At 43.5% G+C, this 22,955-nt stretch overlaps 1 pseudogene across 1 annotated transcript in view; it reads left to right on the top strand.

The window, feature by feature from the left end:
* LOC309556573 (protein MTSS 1-like) overlaps positions 1-22,955 on the top strand; it is a 62,718-nt pseudogene that overhangs the window by 38,356 nt on the left and 1,407 nt on the right. The window contains exons 3-7 of the transcript in view: positions 4,798-5,008; positions 9,187-9,306; positions 15,260-15,430; positions 21,235-21,396; positions 22,251-22,413. The product of the transcript in view is annotated as a protein MTSS 1-like (transcript). The remainder of the gene's footprint in view (positions 1-4,797; positions 5,009-9,186; positions 9,307-15,259; positions 15,431-21,234; positions 21,397-22,250; positions 22,414-22,955) is intronic.

Raw genomic sequence — 22,955 nt, 5'->3', positions numbered from 1 at the left:
CTCTAACCATCTCCCCTTGTACCATGCCCACAGCCTCTAACCATGTCCCCTTGTACAATGCCCACAGCCTCTAACCATCTCCCCTTGTACCATGCCCACAGCCTCTAACCATCTCCCCTTGTACCATGCCCACAGCCTCTAACAATCTCCCCCTGTACCATGCCCACAGCCTCTAACCATCTCCCCTTGTACCATGCCCACAGCCTCTAACCATCTCTCCCTGTACCATGCCCACAGCCTCTAACCATCTGCCCCTGTACCATGCCCACAGCCTCTAACCATCTCCCCCTCTACCCCATAGACATGCATTATGTCCGTATATCATCCGAAAACGGATAGGATGATATGCAGACATAGGGACCGGATGACACAAGTGTCATCCGTGTCCGTAAACAAAAAAAAAAGTGCCACAGCGGACAAAAAAAAACGGAGCGGCCGTGTGAAAGAGGCCTTAGGCTACTGAATTTGCACTGAATTGTAAATATTTTTTGAAAAATACAATGAATTACAAGGCTGTAGAGAATAGAGAACAGTGCGCCTTTGCAAACTTATATTCTGAGGTTTTAATTACATTATTTTAATATAGTCAGTCATGAACTAAAGTGGGCCGGTCTAAGTCATGAAACTCCAGGGCTGAAAATGAGTCCCACTCCGGCCCTGTTGTCAAGAGGAAGAACCTGGGCTTCTAGAACACCTCAGCAATGCCACAGGCTAATCACCTCTATGCCACGCCGCATTGATGCAGTAATTCATGAAAAAGGAGTCCTGACTAAGTATGATATACTATAATGTACATGGACATACTTTTCAGTAAACCAACATTTCTGTATTAAAAATCCTTTTTTTTGTTTTTTTTTGTTAATGGTCTCATTTAGTAATCTGATTTTCTGAGATACTGAATTTAGATTTTTCCACTAGCTGTAAGCCATAATCATTGAAATTAAAAAAGAAATGGTTGAAATATATCACTCTGTGTGTAACGCATCTATATAAAATAGGAATTTAATTACTGAAATAAATTAACTTTTTGATGATCTAATTTATGATATGCACGTATGTGTGTGTGTTAAATGTTTGTATATAATTTCTCAAATTGATTTATGGGAGAACCAGGGGCAGACTGGCAACTTTCAGCCCAGGGGGCAAGTACAAACCAGAGGCCCATGGTGCAGCGACTCGGCCCTCTCCCACTCTCCCTCTCCCCGGCCTCCTCCTGACCCCCATTCCAGGCTGAAGCTTTGCTCCAGGTACTCTCTACTCACTGGCTGAATCCGGCTTCCCGACCTGGTCAGCAGGGGACGGTTGGGGAAGCTAGCTCAGCTCGGTCAGGGCGGCCTGGGGGAGGAGAGTCTCCAATGGGGCATGGAACCGGCCTCTGCTCAGACACAGTTTACACCATCCATGCTGGGGGAGAGGTCTGCGCTCTGTCCTTGTCTTCATCCCACACTCAGTAGGTCAGCAGTGGGGATGTTTTACTTCTCTTCACCAGGAATCCTTTAGGCATGTCTGTGGTGGAAGCGGTGCAGCATTTTTACGGCGCATCAGAGTGGCCCGGGGGGCAATTGCCCCCTGGCCCAGTCCTCCCCTGGGGAGAACCTGCCTTCATGAGAACCACCTGGTGCAATCTGAGTGCTGTAATGTGAAAAGTTGCAGTGTCTGCATCCTTTTACAGTGGAGAAACTTCAACAAAAATGAATCTCCTGTGGCAGGGGATGCCTGGAATTTGATTTGTATCTCAGCAGTGAGCCAGTCACACCGACCCAAATTAGATTTCTGGGGCATGTACACCACACTTCCATATTTAATGAAAGTGACAACTTGAATTTTGATACAGAATGGCTTATGTAGCAATAATATATACTAAATCCTTTAAACTGTTGCTCATGTCAGTTTCATTGGATATGCTCTGCAGCCTGCGGGGTTGCATTTTCTATTACTACAGTGCCACCTTGTGGTTAAAATTAAATTTGTAGGGTCCATTCACACTTGGGTTCTTGAAACCTTGCACTTGTTCCATTAAATTTTAACATATGGGATGACGTGTTTGTAGCAGCAAGTGTTTTGTGTATTTAACACCCTGTCTAATTTTTTAAAATCTTAAAACACCTTCCCACTTACAGTCACTGTGTCTATTGTTGGGAATACACTTATAAACTTCCTCTCTTTGAGTGCCACCAGCCAATGCTTTGTGCAGATACTTTCTGTCAATCCCCACTATTGCTGAGTCATATGTCCCTAAATATATATATATATATGTATATAATGATTTAGGTGGGAAGATTAGTCATAAAGCTTTTGTTAAGTTAGCTGACACATGCCGATTCTGCAAAATTTGGATTATGGGTTGTACAGATACAGTATCAAGAGGAAAACATGCCCAATATATGCATAGAAATGTGCAAAAAATCCAGCTCCAGGCAAAACATATTTTTTAGATTTTGTTGCCATAGATAAGAATTATATCATCTGTCAATTCTTTTATTGCCTTTCGTGTCCTTGCTTCAGTGATTTCACTCTACTTCCTGACCACATAGGAAGAGAGGAGATCTCATCCACAGGGACAGAGACAGCAGTAACACCTGATAGAGGTTCTCACCCTTCTCCACTTCACTCTAAAAAAACAAAAAAAAAAACAAATGTCCTCTCATTGGATAGATTTTGCTCATTTCTTTATTAATGTGCATGGCAGCCAATCAGCTGCTTTGATTTAAGCCTGGACTGTGAAAAATTATATTAGCAGGCGGGTTGGTTGCTGTGGGATACAATAAGTATCTTACACCTCCAAAGTTCCATAAACTGGAGTCTCTGATGAAAATTCACAAAAGGATACTGCTCCAGGTGTTCTTATGACTTACCCGCTGACCTTGGGTGTCGGCTCAACAGGGCCTGTCTATTCCTAATGCGCTGAAATCAATCAAAGAAAGCTGCACCACCGCCATGTTTTTTTTCTTCAGCTTTAAAAACTTTACTGTCACTTGAATGAATTTACAAAAAAACTAGAGCAGGTTACTGTCCACCAGACCCTGCTCCCACTCCTCTGTTGCGATTTACCCCAAATTTGGCATAGTTGAGACCAGCTGTCTCTGGTTTATGACCCCTGGGCCACAACCGGTCTTTGGCAACATTATATTCACCCTCTGATGTTAGGGGGGACTCAGATGGGGACTCTGATGGAAGAGGAACTCTGATATAAGGGTGGGGGGTGGGGCTTTGATGAGGTCTCTGATATAAGGGGGAATGTTAATGGGGACTCTGATAAACCAGGGGCTCTGATGGGAACTCTGATGAAAGGATGGACTTTGAGGAGGTCCTTGATATAAGGTATCTCTGATGGGAACTCTGATGTAAGGGGGGACTTTGATGAGGTCCATGATATAAGGTAGCTCTGATGGGAACTCTGATGAAAGAATGGACTTTGAGGAGGTCCATGATATAAGGTAGCTCTGATGGGAACTCTGATGTAAGGGGGGACTTTGAGGAGGTCCATAATATAAGGTAGCTCTGATGGGAACTCTGATGTAAGGGGGGACTTTGATGAGGTCCATGATATAAGGTAGCTCTGATGGGAACTCTGATGAAAAAATGGACTTTGAGGAGGTCCATGATATAAGGTAGCTCTGATGGGAACTCTGATGTAAGGGGGGACTTTGAGGAGGTCCTTGATATAAGGTAGCTCTGATGGGAACTCTGATGCAAGGGGGGACTTTGATGGGGAGTCTGATATAGGGGAACTCAGATGTAAAAGGGGAGCTTTGATAGGGACTCTAATATAAAGAGGCTCTGATGGGGACTGTGATGGACTGAAGTTTATTTTAAAGTTCTTTGCTTGGTTTTACTGATTTTTTTTTTCTTTTTCGGTTCCAAATCATATCTTGCTGATTAAAATAAAACTCCCAAGAAAACAAGAAAAATGAATGAATTTGTTTTAATTTGATTCACCCATTTATCAAACTGTTTTTTTTTTTTTTTTCTTGGCTAGTGAATATTTGGTCTAGACCCCTGGTGCCCAACCTATGGTCAGAGGGCCCCATGTGGCCCTTTGGTATATAATGTCAGGCCTCGGATCTCAGCAGTCTGTATTGGGAACATTGATTAGGGTAATAGCACTGATCCCTACTAGCCTCATGTAACATGTACCCAGTTTCATATTGTCTTCTGCATATCTCCAACCAATAATGTATCCTGTCCACACTCTCTCACCATCATTTCCTCTATTAGGTCTGCAGTCTCTGACAGACCTCCCAAGCACTGCATATAAAGAACATTATGTGGGCCTTTTGTGATGTCAGGGGCCACATTTGAGGCCCCCCCTATAGCTCATAAGGTGACAACCACTGGTCTATACTATAACATTTGGAGTGAAACAAATCAGAGGAGTTGGAATAGGGTTTGCAGAGCAATGTGCTCTAGTTTGCTGCAAATTTATCCAAGTGGCAATAACATTTTTTTGAAGTTGAAGAAAAGAAACATGACAGAGGTGCAGCTTTCTTTAATTTTTTTTTCCTCTGACCACAATACAGCAGCACTAGCTTGTAGCAGGCACCCTGAAGAAGCATCTCCAACAACCTGAAACGTGGGATACTGCAGTCATTGTACTAAGTGTGTCTGTGTGTCATTTGTCGGTCTTGCTGCCTGCTTGCTGGAAATTTGTGGAGTTATAATTTGGTGCTTGATTTTTTTCCCCTTCCCTTTTTCCCTTTCCATTTTTTTTCTTTTCATTCCCCCTCACCCTTCTGCCCCCACATTTTGCTACCCCCCTCGTATTTTCCTCTCCCACCTTCCCCTTGTCTCACACAGCAGTCTGAACAGCGTTAACAGTAGTGACTCGAGGTCGAGCGGCTCGCACTCACACTCACCTACTTCACACTATCGCTATCGCAGCTCCAATCTGCCCCAGCAGGCACCGATGAGGCTTTCCAGCGTCTCCTCCCATGATTCTGGCTTCATTTCCCAAGATGCTTTTCAGTCAAAGTCTCCATCGCCTATGCCACCGGAAGCTGTCAACCAGGTAAGCCAGAAGTCTGTGTGATTTGGAGTCTGTTAAGTGTCATTGGTCATGGTGCTCATCAACACCGTTATTGGACTGTATGTTCCAAAAACTTGGTTCTCAAACTGAAACTTTTTCTTAATAGAGTTGGGCATTGTCAGAACTCCCATTGGGATTTTATTTCAGTCTGAGGCCTTGTTGGGGAGATTTTTCCTTACTCCCTGTCCCAGTGACAACTTGTTTCAGACCGGAAATGAAAGCGGAACTAAACCCTCCTATTGTTTTCAGCCAAGGAAGCTGCCATCTTGGCCTCTGTTTTATGTGATCATTTATGACATCAGCCATTTGATGGTTTAACAGTTTGGTTGAAAGCACAAGTAAATGTGACAGTTAGCAATCCCGGCATTCCAGCAATGTAACTGTTTTGAAACCCTTAAATTGATGGATTTAGTTCTGCTTAAAGAGGTTGTAAACCCATAAAAAAAAATGTTTTTTTCAACCTGAAAGAGAAACACATAATGAGCTAGTATGCATTGCATACTTACCTTAGAACGAGCCACCGCTGTGCCGCCCGCTTAGCTGAATGACAGGCGACATGTTCAGTCGCCCGTCTTCTGGGATCGCGGCATCCGCCCATCTGATTGGCCAGAGCCGCGGTGATGTCACTCACGCACACGGGGCTCTGAAGGAACGGCACCAGCGGCCGTTCCTTCAGAGCGCATACGCCAGTAATGTCACTGGCTGCATGTAAGGTAAATATCTCCTAAACGGTGCATGTTTAGGAGATATTTACAGTACCTATAGGTAAGCCTTATCATAGGCGCACTCAGGGCTGCTGATAGGGGGGGACCACCAGCCCTCTTGTAGGGGGCCCAAGCACACGGGGGGGGGCCCACACAGAGAGGGGGATTAGTGATGGACAACAATTACAGAAATCTTCCTCCAGCACCTGAATCTGATCTCTGTCCCTCTCCCTGCTATCAGCTTTTATCTGTTGAGAAAGAGACAGTCGTCCCTCACTAATCCCCCTCCCTTGTGTGGGGCCCCCCTCCCAGCACTTATCTCTGCTCAGGAGTTTATTTGTAAATTATAACTTTGTTTCTCTCTCTCTGTCTCTCTGATCACTGAGCTCCAACTGCCCAGCCTGTATATTTTTCTCATCTCATCATCTTTTTTATTTAACATGTTTTTTTTTTTGTTTTTTTTAGATTTAGCAGGAATTATGTGAGTTATGTTATATTTGTGTCTGATAATAGTGATTTTGTTGTAATTTTAGCTAAATATATCTTTAATATTTTCTTGAGGGGGCCCTGCCAGGTAGTCTGTACGGGGCCCCGTGATTTCTAACAGCAGCCCTGGGCGCACTTATAGGTAAAAGTTGCAGAGGAGGGTTTACTTCCTTTTTAAAGGAAAATATGGAATACGGAGATACGGACAGCAATAACATTTTATTTCTGAACAAAACCAAATACATGGTTAGAAATTTGTTTGTTCTTAAAAAAAATGTTGTCCTTGTTCTTTTAAATATTCTCCCCACTTTGGTTGAATTCAAACATCAGTTTGACCCGATTGATGATTAGGAAATAGAATGGTATTAAAACAAAAAAAAATTGCAGTAAAATTCTACTAGTATATGGCCAGTTAAGCAGATTAAGTAAGAATTCGTATGATGACCCTAAGTCCTTACGATTCAAAAATAGGTTGTCAATGCCAGCTTCTCAATTTGTATCCTGAAAGATTTGCTGTGTACTGGTTACAAGCAAGGCCAAAACTAGGAGGGGGGGGGGGGGGCAGGGGGGAAACTTCCCCGGGCGCTGCATTGAGGGGGGTGCCGCTGCTGACAGGAGTAGTGATAGCAGTATCACTTCTCCTGTCAGCCTGGGAAGGAGGGAGCTAGAGTGTTGCGAGTGCTGTGTTCTCTCTCCCACTCTTCAGCTTGCTTCTGTCCCCGCCCACCCGCCTATTAGACTTGTTCCACGGAGCTCAGGAAGTGCCCTAAAACCCCCTCAGTTCTGTGCTAGAGGTTATGAGTGGCTAAAAGACACAAAAACCGACCAGGGGTGGCATCAGTACAACTCCCCTACCTGTAAAAGTACAGAGCAGGAAAAGCCAGAAGCTCCTAGTGCGCCCCTGCAGACAGCGGCTCAGATATGAGGGACGGGTCTGATCACCCATCTGAATGCATCCTTCTTGATCTCTTTATTAGCAGACTACAGATCTATCTCATAGTTCATTTTACGAAGTCAATCTAGGCCTTGTTAAAGTTCACTGATCCCTGATGAAGGGGGAAGTGTTTTTGGCCTCTGAAACATGTTGGCTGTTTTATGTGATCATATTTTGAATAATTAAAGCAATTTGGATTCCCATACAGTCTAACAAATGGGCGTTCTTGTCAAACCAATCTCTTAACATTCTACGAGGAGGTGAGCTGTGAGCTAGATAGGGGCAGACCAGTGGATGTGGTGTACTTGGATTTCGCTAAGGCATTTGATACAATTCCCCACAAGCACTTAATTTATAAAATAAGGTCTGCAGGTATCGACAGCAGGGTTTGCTCTTGGATACGGAACTGGCTAAAAGGGCGTGTCCAAAGGGTGGTAATAAACAGCGCATACTCAGACTGGTCTGAGGTAGTAAGCGGGGTGCCCCAGGGCTCAGTCCTGGGATCAACCTTGTTCAATTTATTCATAAACAGCATTGAGGATGGGATCAGTAGTTCCATATCAGTTTTTGCAGATGACACAAAATTGGGCAGGGCAATAACTGCACAGCATGAAGCAGATATCCTACAGAATGACCTGGATAAAATAACGGAGTGGGCAACGACTTGGCAAATGAGGTTTAATGTGGAAAAGTGTAAGGTTTTGCACTTGGGGACTAGAAACATAAAAGCTCAATCAGAGGCGTAACTAGAACCTTCAGGGCCCCGATGCAAGAAACCATGAAGGGCCCCCCAGACCCCTGGCCGGGGCCCTTCCCTTCAAGCCCGGGGCTCTTCCCACTAATCCTGGGGCTCTTTACTCTCGTTGCAGGGCCTTTTATTATGGTCCCGCAGCAGGATCCCTTCACAAGTTCTGCAGTGGGTCCCCTTCCTGCAATCTTGGGGCCTCCCCACAGTGGTGCAATGCCAGGGCCCGGTCGCAAGTGTGACCTTTGAGATCCTGGAAGTTTACCCACTGGTTTGCTACCGGGCCCCCTGGAGCATGGGGCCCGGTAGCAATTGCAACCCCTGCAACCCCTGTAGTTACGCCCCTGAGCTCAATACACGTTAGGAGGGGAACCCTTGGGGGAATCAAAAATGGAGAAGGATCTGGGAGTCTTGGTTGATGATAGTTTAGGCAACAGCATGCAATGTCAAGCGGCAGCTGCCAAAGCCAGCAGAATATTAGCATGCATAAAGAAAGGGATGTATTCCAGAGATAAGACTATAATCCTTCCACTTTATAAAACTCTGGTCCAACCGCATCTGGAGTATTCTGTCCAGTTCTGGTCGCCAGTCCTCAGGAGGGATGTGTTGGAGCTGGAGAGAGTCCAGAGAAGGGCAACTAAACTGATTAGGGAATTGGATAACCTTAACTATGAAGAGCGGCTGCAATCGCTCGATTTATTCTCCCTGGAGAAGAGACGCCTGAGGGGGGACATGATAGCAATTTATAAACATAGAAACATAGAATGTGTCAGCAGATAAGAACCATTTGGCCCATCTAGTCTGCCCAATATATCTGAATCCTATGAATAGTCCCTGGCCCTATCTTATATGAAGGATAAATATCTCAATGGGGATCTCAGCTTAGAAAAAAAGCTGTTCAGTCGAAGGGATTGCATGAGGACTCGAGGACATACAATGCGATTAGAGGAGAAGCGTTTTAACCTCAGGCAACGTGGGGGGTTCTCTACTGTTAGGGCTACAAGAATGTGGAATTCTCTACCACAAGAGGTGGTTTCTGCGGGAAGTATGGTGGCTTTCAAAAGACTCTTAGACGTACATCTCAAGGATCAGAACATTAAGGGCTATGTGAGATGATTACAGCCACACACACCTACACAGGTTGAACTGGATGGACTATTATCTTTATTCAACCTCACCTACTATGTAACTATGTAATAACAGTGATGTTTTAGCTTCTTCTTTCCTTTTGCTTTCCTGTGCTTTATTGATTGCTCACAATATTCCGTTCATACGTCTCCCTTGTTTCCAGAATTCATCCAGCTCTGCCTCCTCTGAAGCGTCTGAAACCTGCCAGTCGGTCAGCGAGTGTAGTTCTCCCACATCTGTGAGCTCCGGGTCCACCATGGGAGCGTGGGCCTCCACTGACAAGGTGAATATGTTTTTTCAGCCATTGAAGTGTTCCTGTATTACAATATGTACAGCTGATGATTACCTGGGAACTAACAATTATTTTGTAGCATCCAAACTAATACCTTTTCATATTGTTTCTTGCACTGTTGCAATCTCAGGTAATCTGTAATCAAGATAAAATTAAAATTGTAATAATTTTACAGGTCAACTGATCTAAGAACCAACAAATCAGAATAATAAATGACCCTGTGTAAAAGATACGAATATACACAGGCAGGTTGTGTACAGAATTCAGGATATTTTGGTTTCCTTTCCTTTATTGAAGTTTTTATAGGTATAATGTGTTACATAGGAAAAATAGGTGATTGGTCACTAGCTTGCTAAGAAAAATGACATAGAAGTATGTGGAATATAGTATATAGAATAAGTAAAAGAAGATGCAATAGTGGTATAAGTAAAACAAAACTGTTACTTGTTAGGAATGAAAAGAAAATGACAATATTAATATGAATCATGCATGATAAGCAGATCACTGATTGATGGTGAAAAAAATGAAAGAATCTGCTAAAGAGGACTTCCAGGTGTGGATATTGTATACAGTTACATTGGCCATATGTACAGTATATGCCATACCTAACTGATGCACCTGCAAGCTGAAAATCACTGAAGTAGACCCTATCCATTGATCTCCAATGGCTTCCGTGTCCTGGTTGCCCCACTGCATTCTGAACACAGGAGGTCAGCCACTTGGCACAGGTGCCATTAAGAGCATGCTTTGCAAAAGTGGATTTAACCCTCACATATACCCAGTGAAGTGAACAACCTCAGATGATACACAGAGATTAAAGAAATCTCCCTACATAAGTTTTACATGTATATCTGCTCTCTCCCGCTTTCTACACTGTTTAAAAAGTGAACATCATGTTAGAATTTTCTCTTCCTATTCCAGCACTGGGTGGGGAGTCTGGGCATACACTGTGGGACACCTGATTGGAGGAAAGGCACACCTCCTTCCACATAGGAAGATGAAGGTATAAACATGCAGAGCTGTGCTGTGAATAGACCAGCTCTCTGCTAATCTAGCTCTATGCACCCACCCCCACACAAATTTCCAGCTGCTTTTATCTGCTGTGTCGGAGAACTTGTCAGAAGTTATCATGTTGAAGGAACAGAGCAGCATATAGACACAGGACTTAGGGCTTTGGAGGGAGATCAGTAAACACTACAGATATGTGCCCAGGTCAGATTTTATGAATGGTGTTTACATCCACTTTAAGCCACAGAGTGTCATTTCTACAATCCCCTGTGTTACATTAACTGATGTGTCCAGTGCATGTGTTTTTGTAAAGATAGGCCATTCTATACCTTTTATAGCACCACTTGGCGCTCACCTGACTGGCCTCCTCTTTCTTCTCCCAGTCTGACAGCTACAGTGGGAGGGGCAGAGAAACCCTCACTGACATAAGCTAGGAGGAGAGAGGTGGCTGGTCACGTGAGCGGCGCTATGAAAAAGATATACATCGGCTTATTTTTACAAAACCACAAACACTGGGACACCTTATTTAATGTAACACAGGGGATTGTAGAAAGAACACTCAGAAATTGTAACCGATCAAAATTACGGGGCTTGTATACCAATGCCAGATGCCTGGCCAACAAGATGGGAGAGCTGGAGCTGCTAATGTTTGAGGAGGACTTAGATTTTGTGGGGATAACGGAGACTTGGTTTGACAGCTCTCATGACTGGATGGCGACCATTCAGGGGTATTCCCTTTATCGCAGGGATAGAGAGGGTAAAAAAGGGGGAGGGGTATGTCTGTATATTAAGAACAGTATACAGGTAAATATGAGGGATGATATTAATAATGGAGCTAAGGACGAGGCAGAATCCCTATGGGTAGAGCTTCAAAGGGAAGGCACGGTGGGGAAGGTAATATTGGGCGTATGCTATAGGCCCCCCAACCAGAGGGAGGAGAGTGAGGCGGACCTCATGTTACAGATAGGATTGGCAGCAAGGATGGGAAATGTCATTATAATGGGGGACTTTAATTATCCAGATATAGACTGGGCAGAAGGAACCGCACACTCAGCCAAGGCTCGGCAGTTCCTAAATGTTTTGCAGGACAATTTCATGGGTCAGATGGTGAATGCACCGACAAGAAACAATGCGGTACTAGACCTACTGATTACCAACAATACAGACCTGCTCACGGATATAGAAATACGGGACAACAGTGACCATAGGTCAATTTGTTTCAGTATTAATTACAGTAATAGGAAACACAAGGGTAATATAAGGACACTGAATTTCAAAAGAGCCAATTTCCCTAAACTGCGCTCGCTGCTAGAAAATATCAAATGGGATAGAACCCTGGGAACAAAGAACACGGAGGAAAAATGGGAGTGCTTCAAGAGCATACTTAACAGGGGGATTGACCAGTGCATTTCACAGGGAAATAAATTTAAAAGAGCAAAACTAAACCCTGGGTGGCTAAACTCCAACATAAAAATGTATATTAGAGCTAAAGAAAAGGCCTTCAAAAAATACAAGACTGAGGGGTCATTGGCAGCATTTAAGCATTACAAAGAGTGTAATAAGAAATGTAAAGACGAAATCAGGGCGGCTAAAATAGAACACGAGAGACATATAGCGGAGGAGAGTAAAAAGAACCCCAAGAAGTTCTTTAAGTATATAAACAGTAGGAAAGCGAGGCCAGAACACATTGGCCCCATAAAAGATGATAAAGGAAAAATGGCCACAGAGGACAGAGAAAAGGCGGAAGTGTTAAATAATTTATTTTCTTCAGTCTTCACAAAGGAATCGGGGGGCTACACGAACCTTGCTTGTAAGGCCGAACTAAATAATACACCTCAGGAAGTGCCGCCATGGCTAACAGAGGATAGACTTAGAGCTAAACTAGAGAAACTTAACATAAATAAATCCCCGGGACCGGATGGCTTGCACCCGAGGGTTCTTAATGAGCTCAGCCAGGTGATTGCCAGACCATTATTCTTGATCTTTAAGGATAGTTTACAGACAGGTATGGTGCCAGCTGATTGGAAAAAAGCCAACGTGGTACCAATATTTAAAAAGGGGCTGAGATATATCCCGGGTAACTATAGGCCGGTCAGCCTAACATCAGTAGTCTGCAAAATTTTGGAGGGGATGATAAGGGACCACATACAAGACTTTAGTAATGAAAACGGTATTATAAGTAGTAATCAGCATGGATTCATGAAAAATCGTTCGTGCCAAACCAATCTATTAACCTTCTACGATGAAGTGAGCTGCCACCTAGATAAAGGTAAGCCTGTGGATGTGGTGTATCTGGACTTTGCAAAGGCCTTTGACACCGTTCCCCACAAACGCTTACTGTACAAACTAAGGAAGGTAGGTATGGACCATAAGGTGAGTACCTGGATAGAGAACTGGCTCCAGGGGAGAGTACAGAGGGTGGTGATTAATGGGGAGTACTCGGATTGGGCGGGTGTGGAAAGTGGGGTCCCCCAGGGTTCTGTCCTGGGACCAATCCTGTTTAATTTATTCATAAATGATCTAGAGGAGGGGATATCTAGTACAATCTCAGTATTTGCAGATGATACTAAATTAGGCTTGCCAATATCTTCTATGCAGGATGTGGAAACCTTGCAAGCGGACCTGAACAAAATAACGGGGTGGGCAACTACATGGCAGATGAGATTTAATGTTGAAAAATGCAAAGTAATGCACTTGGGGGCCAGAAACCAGAAAGCAAGCTACTCACTAGGGGGGGGAACCTCTGGGTGAGTCTAGGATGGAAAAGGACCTGGGGGTACTGGTAGACAACAGGCTTGGCAGTGGCATGCAATGCCAAGCCGCCGCAAGCAAAGCCAACAGAATACTGGGTTGTATAAAAAAGGGGATTCACTCCAGAAATAAAGAGATTATTCTCCCACTCTACAAGACTCTGGTCCGGCCACATCTGGAGTATGCTGTCCAGTTCTGGGCACCGGTCCTCAGGAAGGATGTGCTGGAATTGGAGAAAGTCCAGAGAAGGGCAACAAAAATAATTAGGGGAATGGAGGACATCAGCTATGAGGAAAGACTACAAGCACTGAACCTATTCTCTCTGGAGAAGAGACGATTGAGGGGGGATATGATATCAATGTACAAATACTCTACTGGCGACCCGAGCATGAGGAACAAACTATTCAGAGAGAGGAGATACAATAAGACACGTGGCCACTCACTAAAACTTGAGGAAAGGCGGTTTAACCTTAAAGTGCGTAAGGGGTTCTTCACTGTAAGAGCGGTAAGGATGTGGAATTCTCTTCCACAAGCAGTCGTATCAGCAGGGAGCATTGATAGTTTCAAAAAACTATTAGATGGACACCTTAAAGACCACAACATACAGGGGTATACAATGTACGGTTAAAAGCAAACACACACACACATCATAAGTTGAACTGGATGGACTGATGTCTTTTTTCAACCTCACTAACTATGTAACTATGTAACTAAATTATAGCAGCAGTCGGAGCTGACAGGCAGGGAGGGGGGAGGAGGAGGACACCTCTCTCCTGCCAAGTGCCCCCAGAGCAAGCAGCTTGCTGTGGGGGCACCCAAGCGGGCACACTCCCGAGCCGCAGCTCTGGGTGTCCATTCACATCTCACATCTCTGGGTGTCCATTCTCAGCCCAGCCCCCTCTCTCTGCTCATTGATTCACTGGCTGTGATTGATAGCAGTGGGAGCCAATCTGTCTCAGCTAATGAGCGGTGAGAGTCCCAAGAGAGCCGAGACTGTAGTGCACATCGCTGGATCACGATGGAGCTCAGGTAAGTACTACGGGGGCCGCTGCACACAGAAGGTTTTTTACCTTCATGCATAGAATGCATGAAGGTAAAAAAACCCCAAGAATCGGAAAAAGCAGTGCTTTTCGGGTCCAAAAATACGGTGCATTTCCATGTGGCCGTGTTTTTTTTAAAAGGACCAGGGACTCTTTCCCTGCATTTCCCACAAGAATCTGTACAGGAAGTGACTCAGCCACCATTTTGAGAAGATACAGCAGGGCAGCAAGACATGTTTTTCTCAATCTCTCGCCATCACCCCTGAGAGAGCTTAAAAAGTGTTACTGCTGTCGTTTGAGTGACGCAACACGTACAGGAGCGGAGCCTGCGCACGGAAGCCGCATCCAGGTTGATTCCCATAGTTAACGGACAGACGAGCCTGTGATAGCCCCCACTGCTAAAAATGTATTTATAAAGGAGGAAGGAGGAGAAGGTTATCCCATTATATTTGACACCCTTGGGTATAACAGCGCGTCTGACTCATTGGAATATATGAGTCAGATAGTAAGTCTTCAGACCAGTCTAGGGTTAAGCAGAATCCTCTTCATCTCGTCTCCTTCGCTGGGCAGTCCTTGATGTTGCAGAAAGCACCATTACACTGTGAATGAAGGGCACTGTGACTGCTGAAATTCATGAGGAAAAAGGAGGTTGCTCAGCGGATCAGCGCCAGGACCTTATTGTTTGTTTCCCACAAGTACAGCATCCCATTCAAATCCCGTTCAAATCAACGGGCTGCTGTGCCGGCACAAGCGCAAGCCGTACCACCCACAAGAGTGTGAATCTAACCTAATGTGGAAATGAGTTCTCTTGTATCACCCGAGGCTAGTCACTTCAGGGGGTATATGTATGGATTTGCAACCACTTTAAACTTTCTATATATCTGCCATCTAATTCTATCTGTTTATGCGCCAACATTTTATTTTTCTAATCCTTATAATAAAATAAGATAATAGAAACACCTCTATTATGTTTTTTTTTTTTTTTTTTTTTTTGTGGTGCTGTCTACAAAATGGCTGCTACCCCTGGGTTTAGAGGTGGATCAATCTCAGCTTGATTTTAATCACCTTTATCATTGTATTGATTTTGCATTTTGTTCCCTGTTTTGTTTTTTCATTTTTTCCTCCTCCATGTTGTCTGTCTCCAGCTGTCCAATGGGTATCATCACTATGGCGAACTGCCTATGGCAGGCCATTTCACCCATTTCCCGCTCCCAGTGTCCCGCCCCTGGACCCGATCTAATTCCGCTCATCCAGACTATCACTATTACACCATTGGTCCAGGCATGTTGCCATCATCCAAGATCCCTTCCTGGAAGGTTTGTGTTTGTGTGGTGCGGCTTTTGGCTTTGATGTCTCATCTCCTCTTTCCTGTCATCTAATCAAACCATTGTCCGGGGTTTCCTAATTTCTGTAAAGTTTTGATCTTTTTGTAAAGACTACACAACCGTACTGAACTCACCATCTCTCTAGATTGTCCAAAAATGATTATGCATTAAAATCATTTTGATCAGAATAAAAGGAAAACTGTAGAATTATAAAATTATAAGTATTTTAAAAAGTACTACTTACACTGTGTTGTCTCTCTCAGCTTTATTCATCTTCTAGTGTAGTTCCATGTAATGCTAATTTTTGGTACAGATTTCAAGAAGAATTCTCACTTAATTTTTTCATTGTTCTGTCCCCCAGGGTTCAAAGTAATGATCGACCGATATCGTTTTTTTTAACGCCGATATTTTGGTCATAGGATATCGGTATCGGCCGATATTTTCAGACATTACATTTTTTTTTTTTTTTTTTTTAATGCCTACAGGTACTGTGGTGGAGGGATCTGGGGGTCTAAAAGACCCCAAACCCCTCCTCTGCACTTAAAAGCATTCAAAACGCCAAGTTTGGCTGTTTTGAATGCTGTAAGTTTTTTTTTTTTTTTAATTCTGCGCCGCCAGTACTTGGAAGTGATGTGATGTCATGACATCACTTTTGGGTACTTGGCGCCGAATTAAAAAAAATGGAAACCCAGTCAGACGGCGGTGGTGCAGGAAGGATGCCCATCTCCTGGTGAGACGTGAGACTCGGGGCGAGCTGTGGAAGGTGTCGGGAGGGGGGGACGTTCCCTCTCGCTCCTTGTACTGACAGTCAAGCGGCTTCTCAGCCGCATCGGTTGTCACTACAAGTCAGCCGACCGTCGGCTATGGATGCCGGTACCGGGGTGATGCCTCTAGCTGCAGGCATCACCCCGGTACATGCACTTTCCCAAAATATCGGCAATATCGGTAAATCCAAATAATTCCTAGTTCAAAGTACATGGAATACACAGTCCATTGTTCCTTCATGCTTTGTAGGCCTAGCTAAAAGGTTGGACGAGATGCTCAACAACGTAGATAGCAAGCTTCTTGTTAACCGACGCTTGTCTCCACTCCAAGAACTTGCCTTAGACCAGTGGTGGCAATTGGGTGGGTGTGTTGGATGGCCTTTGGGAAGTCTACTCTCCTAGCTAGGCTTACAACGCACGTAGGATACATATGTGTATCTCAACCTGAAAACTCTAGTAGAGTATTATACTACATTAACCATTGATTAATGCAGAAGGTTTAGAGTTTTAATGATACTTGTTTTGGGGGGATTTACACACAGTGCAGAAAAGCATAAAAGAAACACATGACCGTTCACGAGGCACGCATATAGTAAATACACACAAAGTGGAAACATGAATGGGCTGTAAACTAATTATTCAGTTATGGTGAGGTTAGTAGGCATTGTGGAGTCCCATACCTTTCACTGTCTGCCAATTGTATTTTCTTGCCTAAAATTCAGTTCTGTAATCTGTTTCTTCCTTTATTGTAAGTTGGCAGTTATTTACCTTGGATTGGATTTTGACACCCTATGTTAGTGTTGGCGAACCTTGGCACTCCAGATTTTTTGGAGCTACACCTCCCATGATGCTCAACTACAATGCAGAGTGCATGAGCATCATAGGAAATGTAGTTCTAAAAAATCTATGGTGCCAAGGTTTGCCGTCACTGCCCTATGTTTTATTTTGATGGGAACTTTTGGCCATAGAACTGTTTTTACATCTCTAGGTCCTAGTTATAAAATTAAAATAATTGTATTTCATTGTGCTGTTTTCTGTATTTGGCCTATCATTTTCCTCTGGATTTTCTCCTGTTACTGTATCATGTGTCTGCTGTAACCAATCACAGCAGGTCACGTTACAGTTCTAAACAATGGTTGACTTCCTTTCAAGCCATCCTTAGTGTTGCTTGCTGTGATTGGTCGCAGGAAGCAGATTGTATGTATAGACTGGGCCAATCACAGCCCATCTGCGCCATGTGATCAATTGTGGCCAATTAAAGCTAATCGCAACAAAAACTGAAAGAACCGATTTTACTCAATGCCATAAGCAAACGTGTAAAAATAAATGACTGATTACTTCCCTAGGGTGGCACAATGACACTATGGTACCATTATATTGCTCTGGTCAAAGTGTGTTAAAAAAAAACTAAAAAAAAATATTTATTTTTTTTCCGTACTTTCACCAGCCAGTGTCTCTAATCACTGTCACACCCATTTTATATGATGACATAGGCCGTCCGTACATCAGGATTGATCAATTTTCGGATATACCATAGCTTGTGGACTTTATAATATTTTCCTACAGACTAAATAATATACACTGGTTTGGGTTATTTTTACCAAAGTAATGTAGCAGAATACATTTTGGCCTAAATTCATGAAGAAAGATTATTTATTTGCAAAATATTATAACAGCAAAAACAAACAAAGTGTTTTTTTTTTTTTTTCTTCTTTTTTCATCTATTTAGCAAAAAAAAAAAAAAAACCCATTGGTGATTAAAAAAAGAAAGCTCTATTTGTGTGAATAAAATGATAAAAATTTAGTCTGGGTACAGTGTTGTATGACCACGCAATTGTCATTTAAAGTGCGACCTGACCCTCAACTCAAACCATGAACTATGTACACATCACAGCCTAGATCTTGGTCAAACTCCTAAGTAAACAGTTACATGATCAAAGGTCCTTTTAACTGAAGACTCTTCAACTAAGTAATCATTTTAAATCTAAAGTTTCCAACTTTAAACTTCTGTTGTTCTCATTCTGTAGCACTGCTCAATATGTGTCTGACTTCTAACTCCACAGTAGTCCTTTCATGGGTCCATGTTGTCTTCAAGATCATGCTGACTTCTGACGGCCCCTTCAATTATTACTTTTCCTTTGTACTTATAGCAGGGCTGGATTTACATAATTGGTTACCAAGACTCCAGGATTTGCTGGTCACCTTGGGCTTCATTCACACAAATAAAATAATGTTAAATAAATAAGCAGTGGATGTTCTCGGTACTCTCATTACATGTTTTAACTGCCTCCAATTATCAAAATAAAATATTTCCGGCAGTAGTGTTCCTTCAAGTCCTACCATCAGGTAGGGACAGAAAACGTATACAGTTTCCTAGTTTGATGTTTTAGGTGTAATTATTTCATTCTGGTGATGTTGTAGTTGTACTTGTATATTTAATTCAAGGACTAGCATTTAAACCAGTGGTTATAACTGGATATTATGCTTTATGGCCTTAAAGTTTATTGACTCCTGACCATTATATCTATATCAGCTTGTTAGACATCCCACTCTAAAACCATGAGCATTAATATGGAGTTGCCAACTAGGGATCGACCGATTATCGGCAAAGCCGATATATCGGGGGCCGATATGCACTTTCCCCGATATATCAGAATCGGCCCCGGAGGTTACCGATATTTCCGGAAAGTGCTTGTACCGGAGTAATGCTTGCAGCTAGAGGCATCACCCCGGTACCGGCGTCCATAGCCGATGGTCGGCTGTCTTGTAATGACAACCGATGTGGCTGAGAAGCCACTCGACTGTCATTACAAGGAGCGGGATGGGACGCTCCCCCACCCCTCCCGCCGCCTTCTGCGGCTCGCCCGGGTCTCCCATCCCACCGGGAGACCCGGGGCACCCTGCCTGCACGGCACTGAAGACCCAATCAAAGCTGCATTCAGCTCTGATCGGGTCTCCATGTAAAGACCCGGAAGTGATGTCATGACATCACTTCCGGGTACTCTGCGCTAAATTAAAAAAAATTACAGCATTCAAAACAGCCAAACTTGGCGTTTTGAATGCTTTCAAGTGCAGAGGAGGGGTTTGGGGTCTTTTAGACCCCCCGATCCCTCCACCAGAGTACCTTTTAAGAAAAAAAAAGTTTTTTTAATGTACAAAAATATCGGCCAATATTGGCCGATACCGATATGTGATGACCAAACGATATCGGTCGATCACTATTGCCAACCTCCCCTCCCTTCCCAACTTGCAGCTTTAACCACATCAGCTCTTATGGGATAGCTTTTTACAGTATTTTGGGAGTTTTCTGTGGGAATTTGCCCATTTAACTAAAAGAGCATTTGTGAGGTTACTGATATTGGATGAGAACACCAAGCTCATAATTGGCATTCTAACCCCAAAGGCATTCAGTGGGGTTGAGACCAGGGCTCTGTGCATATCTTTTTGTTTTGGATGCTTCTTACTACATTGGGAGTTTTACTATTCTAATACTAGGAGAGGAATTGGCTGCAATACTATACAGAGACTTTAATAGAGCCAATCGAGTCTATTGTGCCAGAGGCCTCTTAGGTGTAGGGATGCTACAAGTTAAAGATGCTCTGTACTACAGAGGCTGTGCCCAAAAGAGGCACACAAAGGTCAAAAAACTAGAGCTAGTACAGCTTTTCCCTATTACCGACCTGCCTTGCCTCACATTGTATCTCTATGGAGGGATGGAGGCTTAGGGGCAGGGCTGTGCAAATCCAGATCCACAAACACAGATCCACAGATTGAATGAAGCAGAAGTAAATGACTCCTTGCACTGTAGACCCCCAGATGCAGCTTCCACTCCTGCAAGGGGAATTGTGGGCAGTACAGTAGTGACATGCCCACATCTAAGTCCAAATCTGTTAAGTCTAGCAGTCAGAAGCAGCAGTGCCTTAGATTTTCTCTCTTTAGAAATTTCCCTTTGTAATCTGAATCCTTTTACTTTAGATCTACAGCTTTTAAGTTCAGGGCACAGGAGTGCCTAGGCACAGGAAGTGCACTGCTATTTTCAGGAAGCATTCAAGAAGAAATGTATATTATTTACGGCAGTGTTTCTCAACCTGTTTTCAGTCAAGGCACCCTTTAAAATTATGGACAAGTCTCAAGGCACCCAGTTCTAAAATGTAAAAAACTTTTTCATAATGCTGCAGCATCGACACACGTAGGACACCCAACGTTAGAGGTGATTTATTCTTTCAAACCAAATACATTTTTGCACACTAGTACCGACTAGTATTCCAGTGTTTCTCCTCTCCCTCAGTTTCTCTCTCGCACTCAGCTAATGTGACCCCAGTGTTGATGGAGAGGGGCAGGGGAGGGTCAAACAAGGATGCTGTGCAGGTGATCAACACCCTTCTCAACACTGATGACCTCGCTGTTTGTTGGGATGCCGGTGGCTGGAAGGTTGAAATGGTGCACAATAAAAACCTGTGGCTTTGTGTAACTAAAAGGCAGGCTTCATCCACCTGCTGGTTTGTGTACATACAATTTTTGGGCAATTTTAGGCATTTTTAACCAAGGCACCCTGGTTGAAAAAGGCTGATTTAGGGTACTAGTAGAGAACAAATAACATGTGCAGATGGGAAATCTTCACTATTTTACTTCTAGCGCACTTTTACACCTTTACATCCAGTTACCAGCAAGAAAGCGAGTTTTATAAGGGCCTTTTTATAGACTTGTAGAAATTGTCTGCTAGCAGTTAAGAGCCCAGCTGCATGTGGTTTACCAATGCCAGGTAGAGATTTTTTTTTTCAGGAAGGAGAAAGAACAGATTTTGTTAGCTGGAAGCAGTATTATTTGTTATCTCACTAAGTCAAGTGCCATGCATTAAAGCAGAGGATTTATCTCTGCTGGCTAAATAAGAGCCTGACATAATGAAAAATCCAGCCCTGATATTTGTCATTGTTCTCATTTCTCTGTGTACTTGCTTTGGGGGACAGTAATCTTTCCTTAAAAAGAGTCATGTTGGTGACATCCATATACAGCCTCTAACCTTTCATTCAGGACTGGGCTAAGCCAGGTCCATACGACCAGCCTGTGATGAACACTCTTCAGAGACGCAAACGTGAAGTCGACCTTTCTTCAGGAGCCCAGTTCATGCATCCCGGACTAATTAATGAGGCTCATTCACCCCGCAGTGCAAGAATGCCCATGACCAAAAAGCAGGTCTCTAACCCTTTGTTCTCAGATTCTCTTCTTTCTCTAGCTGCTAACACCAATCTTCAGGAAACCATGCTTTATTTTACAGCTTTATTAGAAACTCTTTCTGCACTATAGTACACCTAACCATAGAAATGACCATGACAGGGCTCTTTTAACATCCTGGTGATCTTCTCTTTATGCTTTTTGACTGTTAACTTTGAGTTTGCCAGAATGGATATTTGGTTTACTATTGTCTGAGCAGAGGTGCCCCGCCCATTTATTTATTTTTTTAACAGCAAGGCAATGATTGCCAAAATTGTAGGCTGATAAGCCTACACTTTTGGCACAGTAAATTGGCAAAAGATTGGCCTATCCCAGTTATGACCCCAGACTGCAGTTTTGCAAACTAGCAAAATACTTTGGGACAACCACCCTCCATCATATGGCTCTGACCATAAATGGGATAGATCTGTCATTTTGGCTTGACTGTGGATCCCCCAATTGCAAATGCAGCTCTGGGTTCACTTGCAAATGCATGGAGGCACAGACATTATTCTTTCAGTAGTTCCAAATTTCCAATTGCCCTGCAAGGACTCCAAGGAGTTTTGTTTTAGCAGAAAAAATGATATATCGGATTGGATCATAATCTACAGATCTGGCACCTCTGGCCTGGAGACAACCTGCAGGCCTCTAGCAAAGAGTTTGACGTGTCAGCATTGCTCAGGGTCTCCAGAGGTTGAGTTGAAGCATGATTGAGCAGACATTCCAGGACTTTAAGAGTTGGAGGTTTGCGGGTTGTCCATATCTGTTTACCACAATAGACTCGATCACAGGAATTTTTCATTTATTATTTTTTTTTTTTTGTGTCCCCCCACCAGCAAGTGGAAGAAGCAGAAAACTGTGACGATCTGGCTCTTGCCCTGAGCAGAGGACTGCAGCTTGATACACAGAGGAGCAGTCGAGATTCCCTGCAGTGCTCCAGTGGATACAGCACACAAACCACCACCCCATGCTGTTCAGAAGACACCATCCCATCACAAGGTGAGGAACACAATAGGCCTTATTCTAAAACATCACACATGAAAACTGTTACACACAGCCTCGAATTAGCATCAAAGGTATTGTGAGTTGTTATATTAAAGAGAGCCAGTCATAACCAGACTTATGCAAAAATCGGAATATTCAGTGTTACATTGGTAGAATTTTGAAGGCTTAATGATGGTGGAGGAGAGCAGTGATGACTGGGCCTCATTAAGCAATGTCCTAGCAATAACCTGGGAGTATTTCAGTCAGGCTTCATAGGGTATGTAAATAGCCAACACCTATTGCAAGTGCCTTATTCAACTTTAGTCAGAGCGGCACAGTTTGTTTTTTTATCTACAGACACCACTTACCAGAGGCGTAACTAGAACCTTCAGGTGGCTGGTGCAAGAAACCATGAAGGGCCCCCCTGACCCCCCCCCCTCCATCCAAGCTCCAGGCTTCCAGTTCTGGGAGGGCATCCATGGACATCCTCCCAGAATCTTGCCTCCCACATTGATCAGTGCTAAAAATATGCATGGTCACTGTACTAATGACACCAG

This window comes from Pelophylax lessonae (assembly GCF_965119305.1).
Source record: "Pelophylax lessonae genome assembly, chromosome: 5".
NCBI classification, from domain to species: Eukaryota; Metazoa; Chordata; class Amphibia; order Anura; family Ranidae; genus Pelophylax; species Pelophylax lessonae.
The sequence above is the reverse complement of the archived record's forward strand: the minus strand, read 5'-3'. Positions and strand labels throughout refer to the sequence as shown.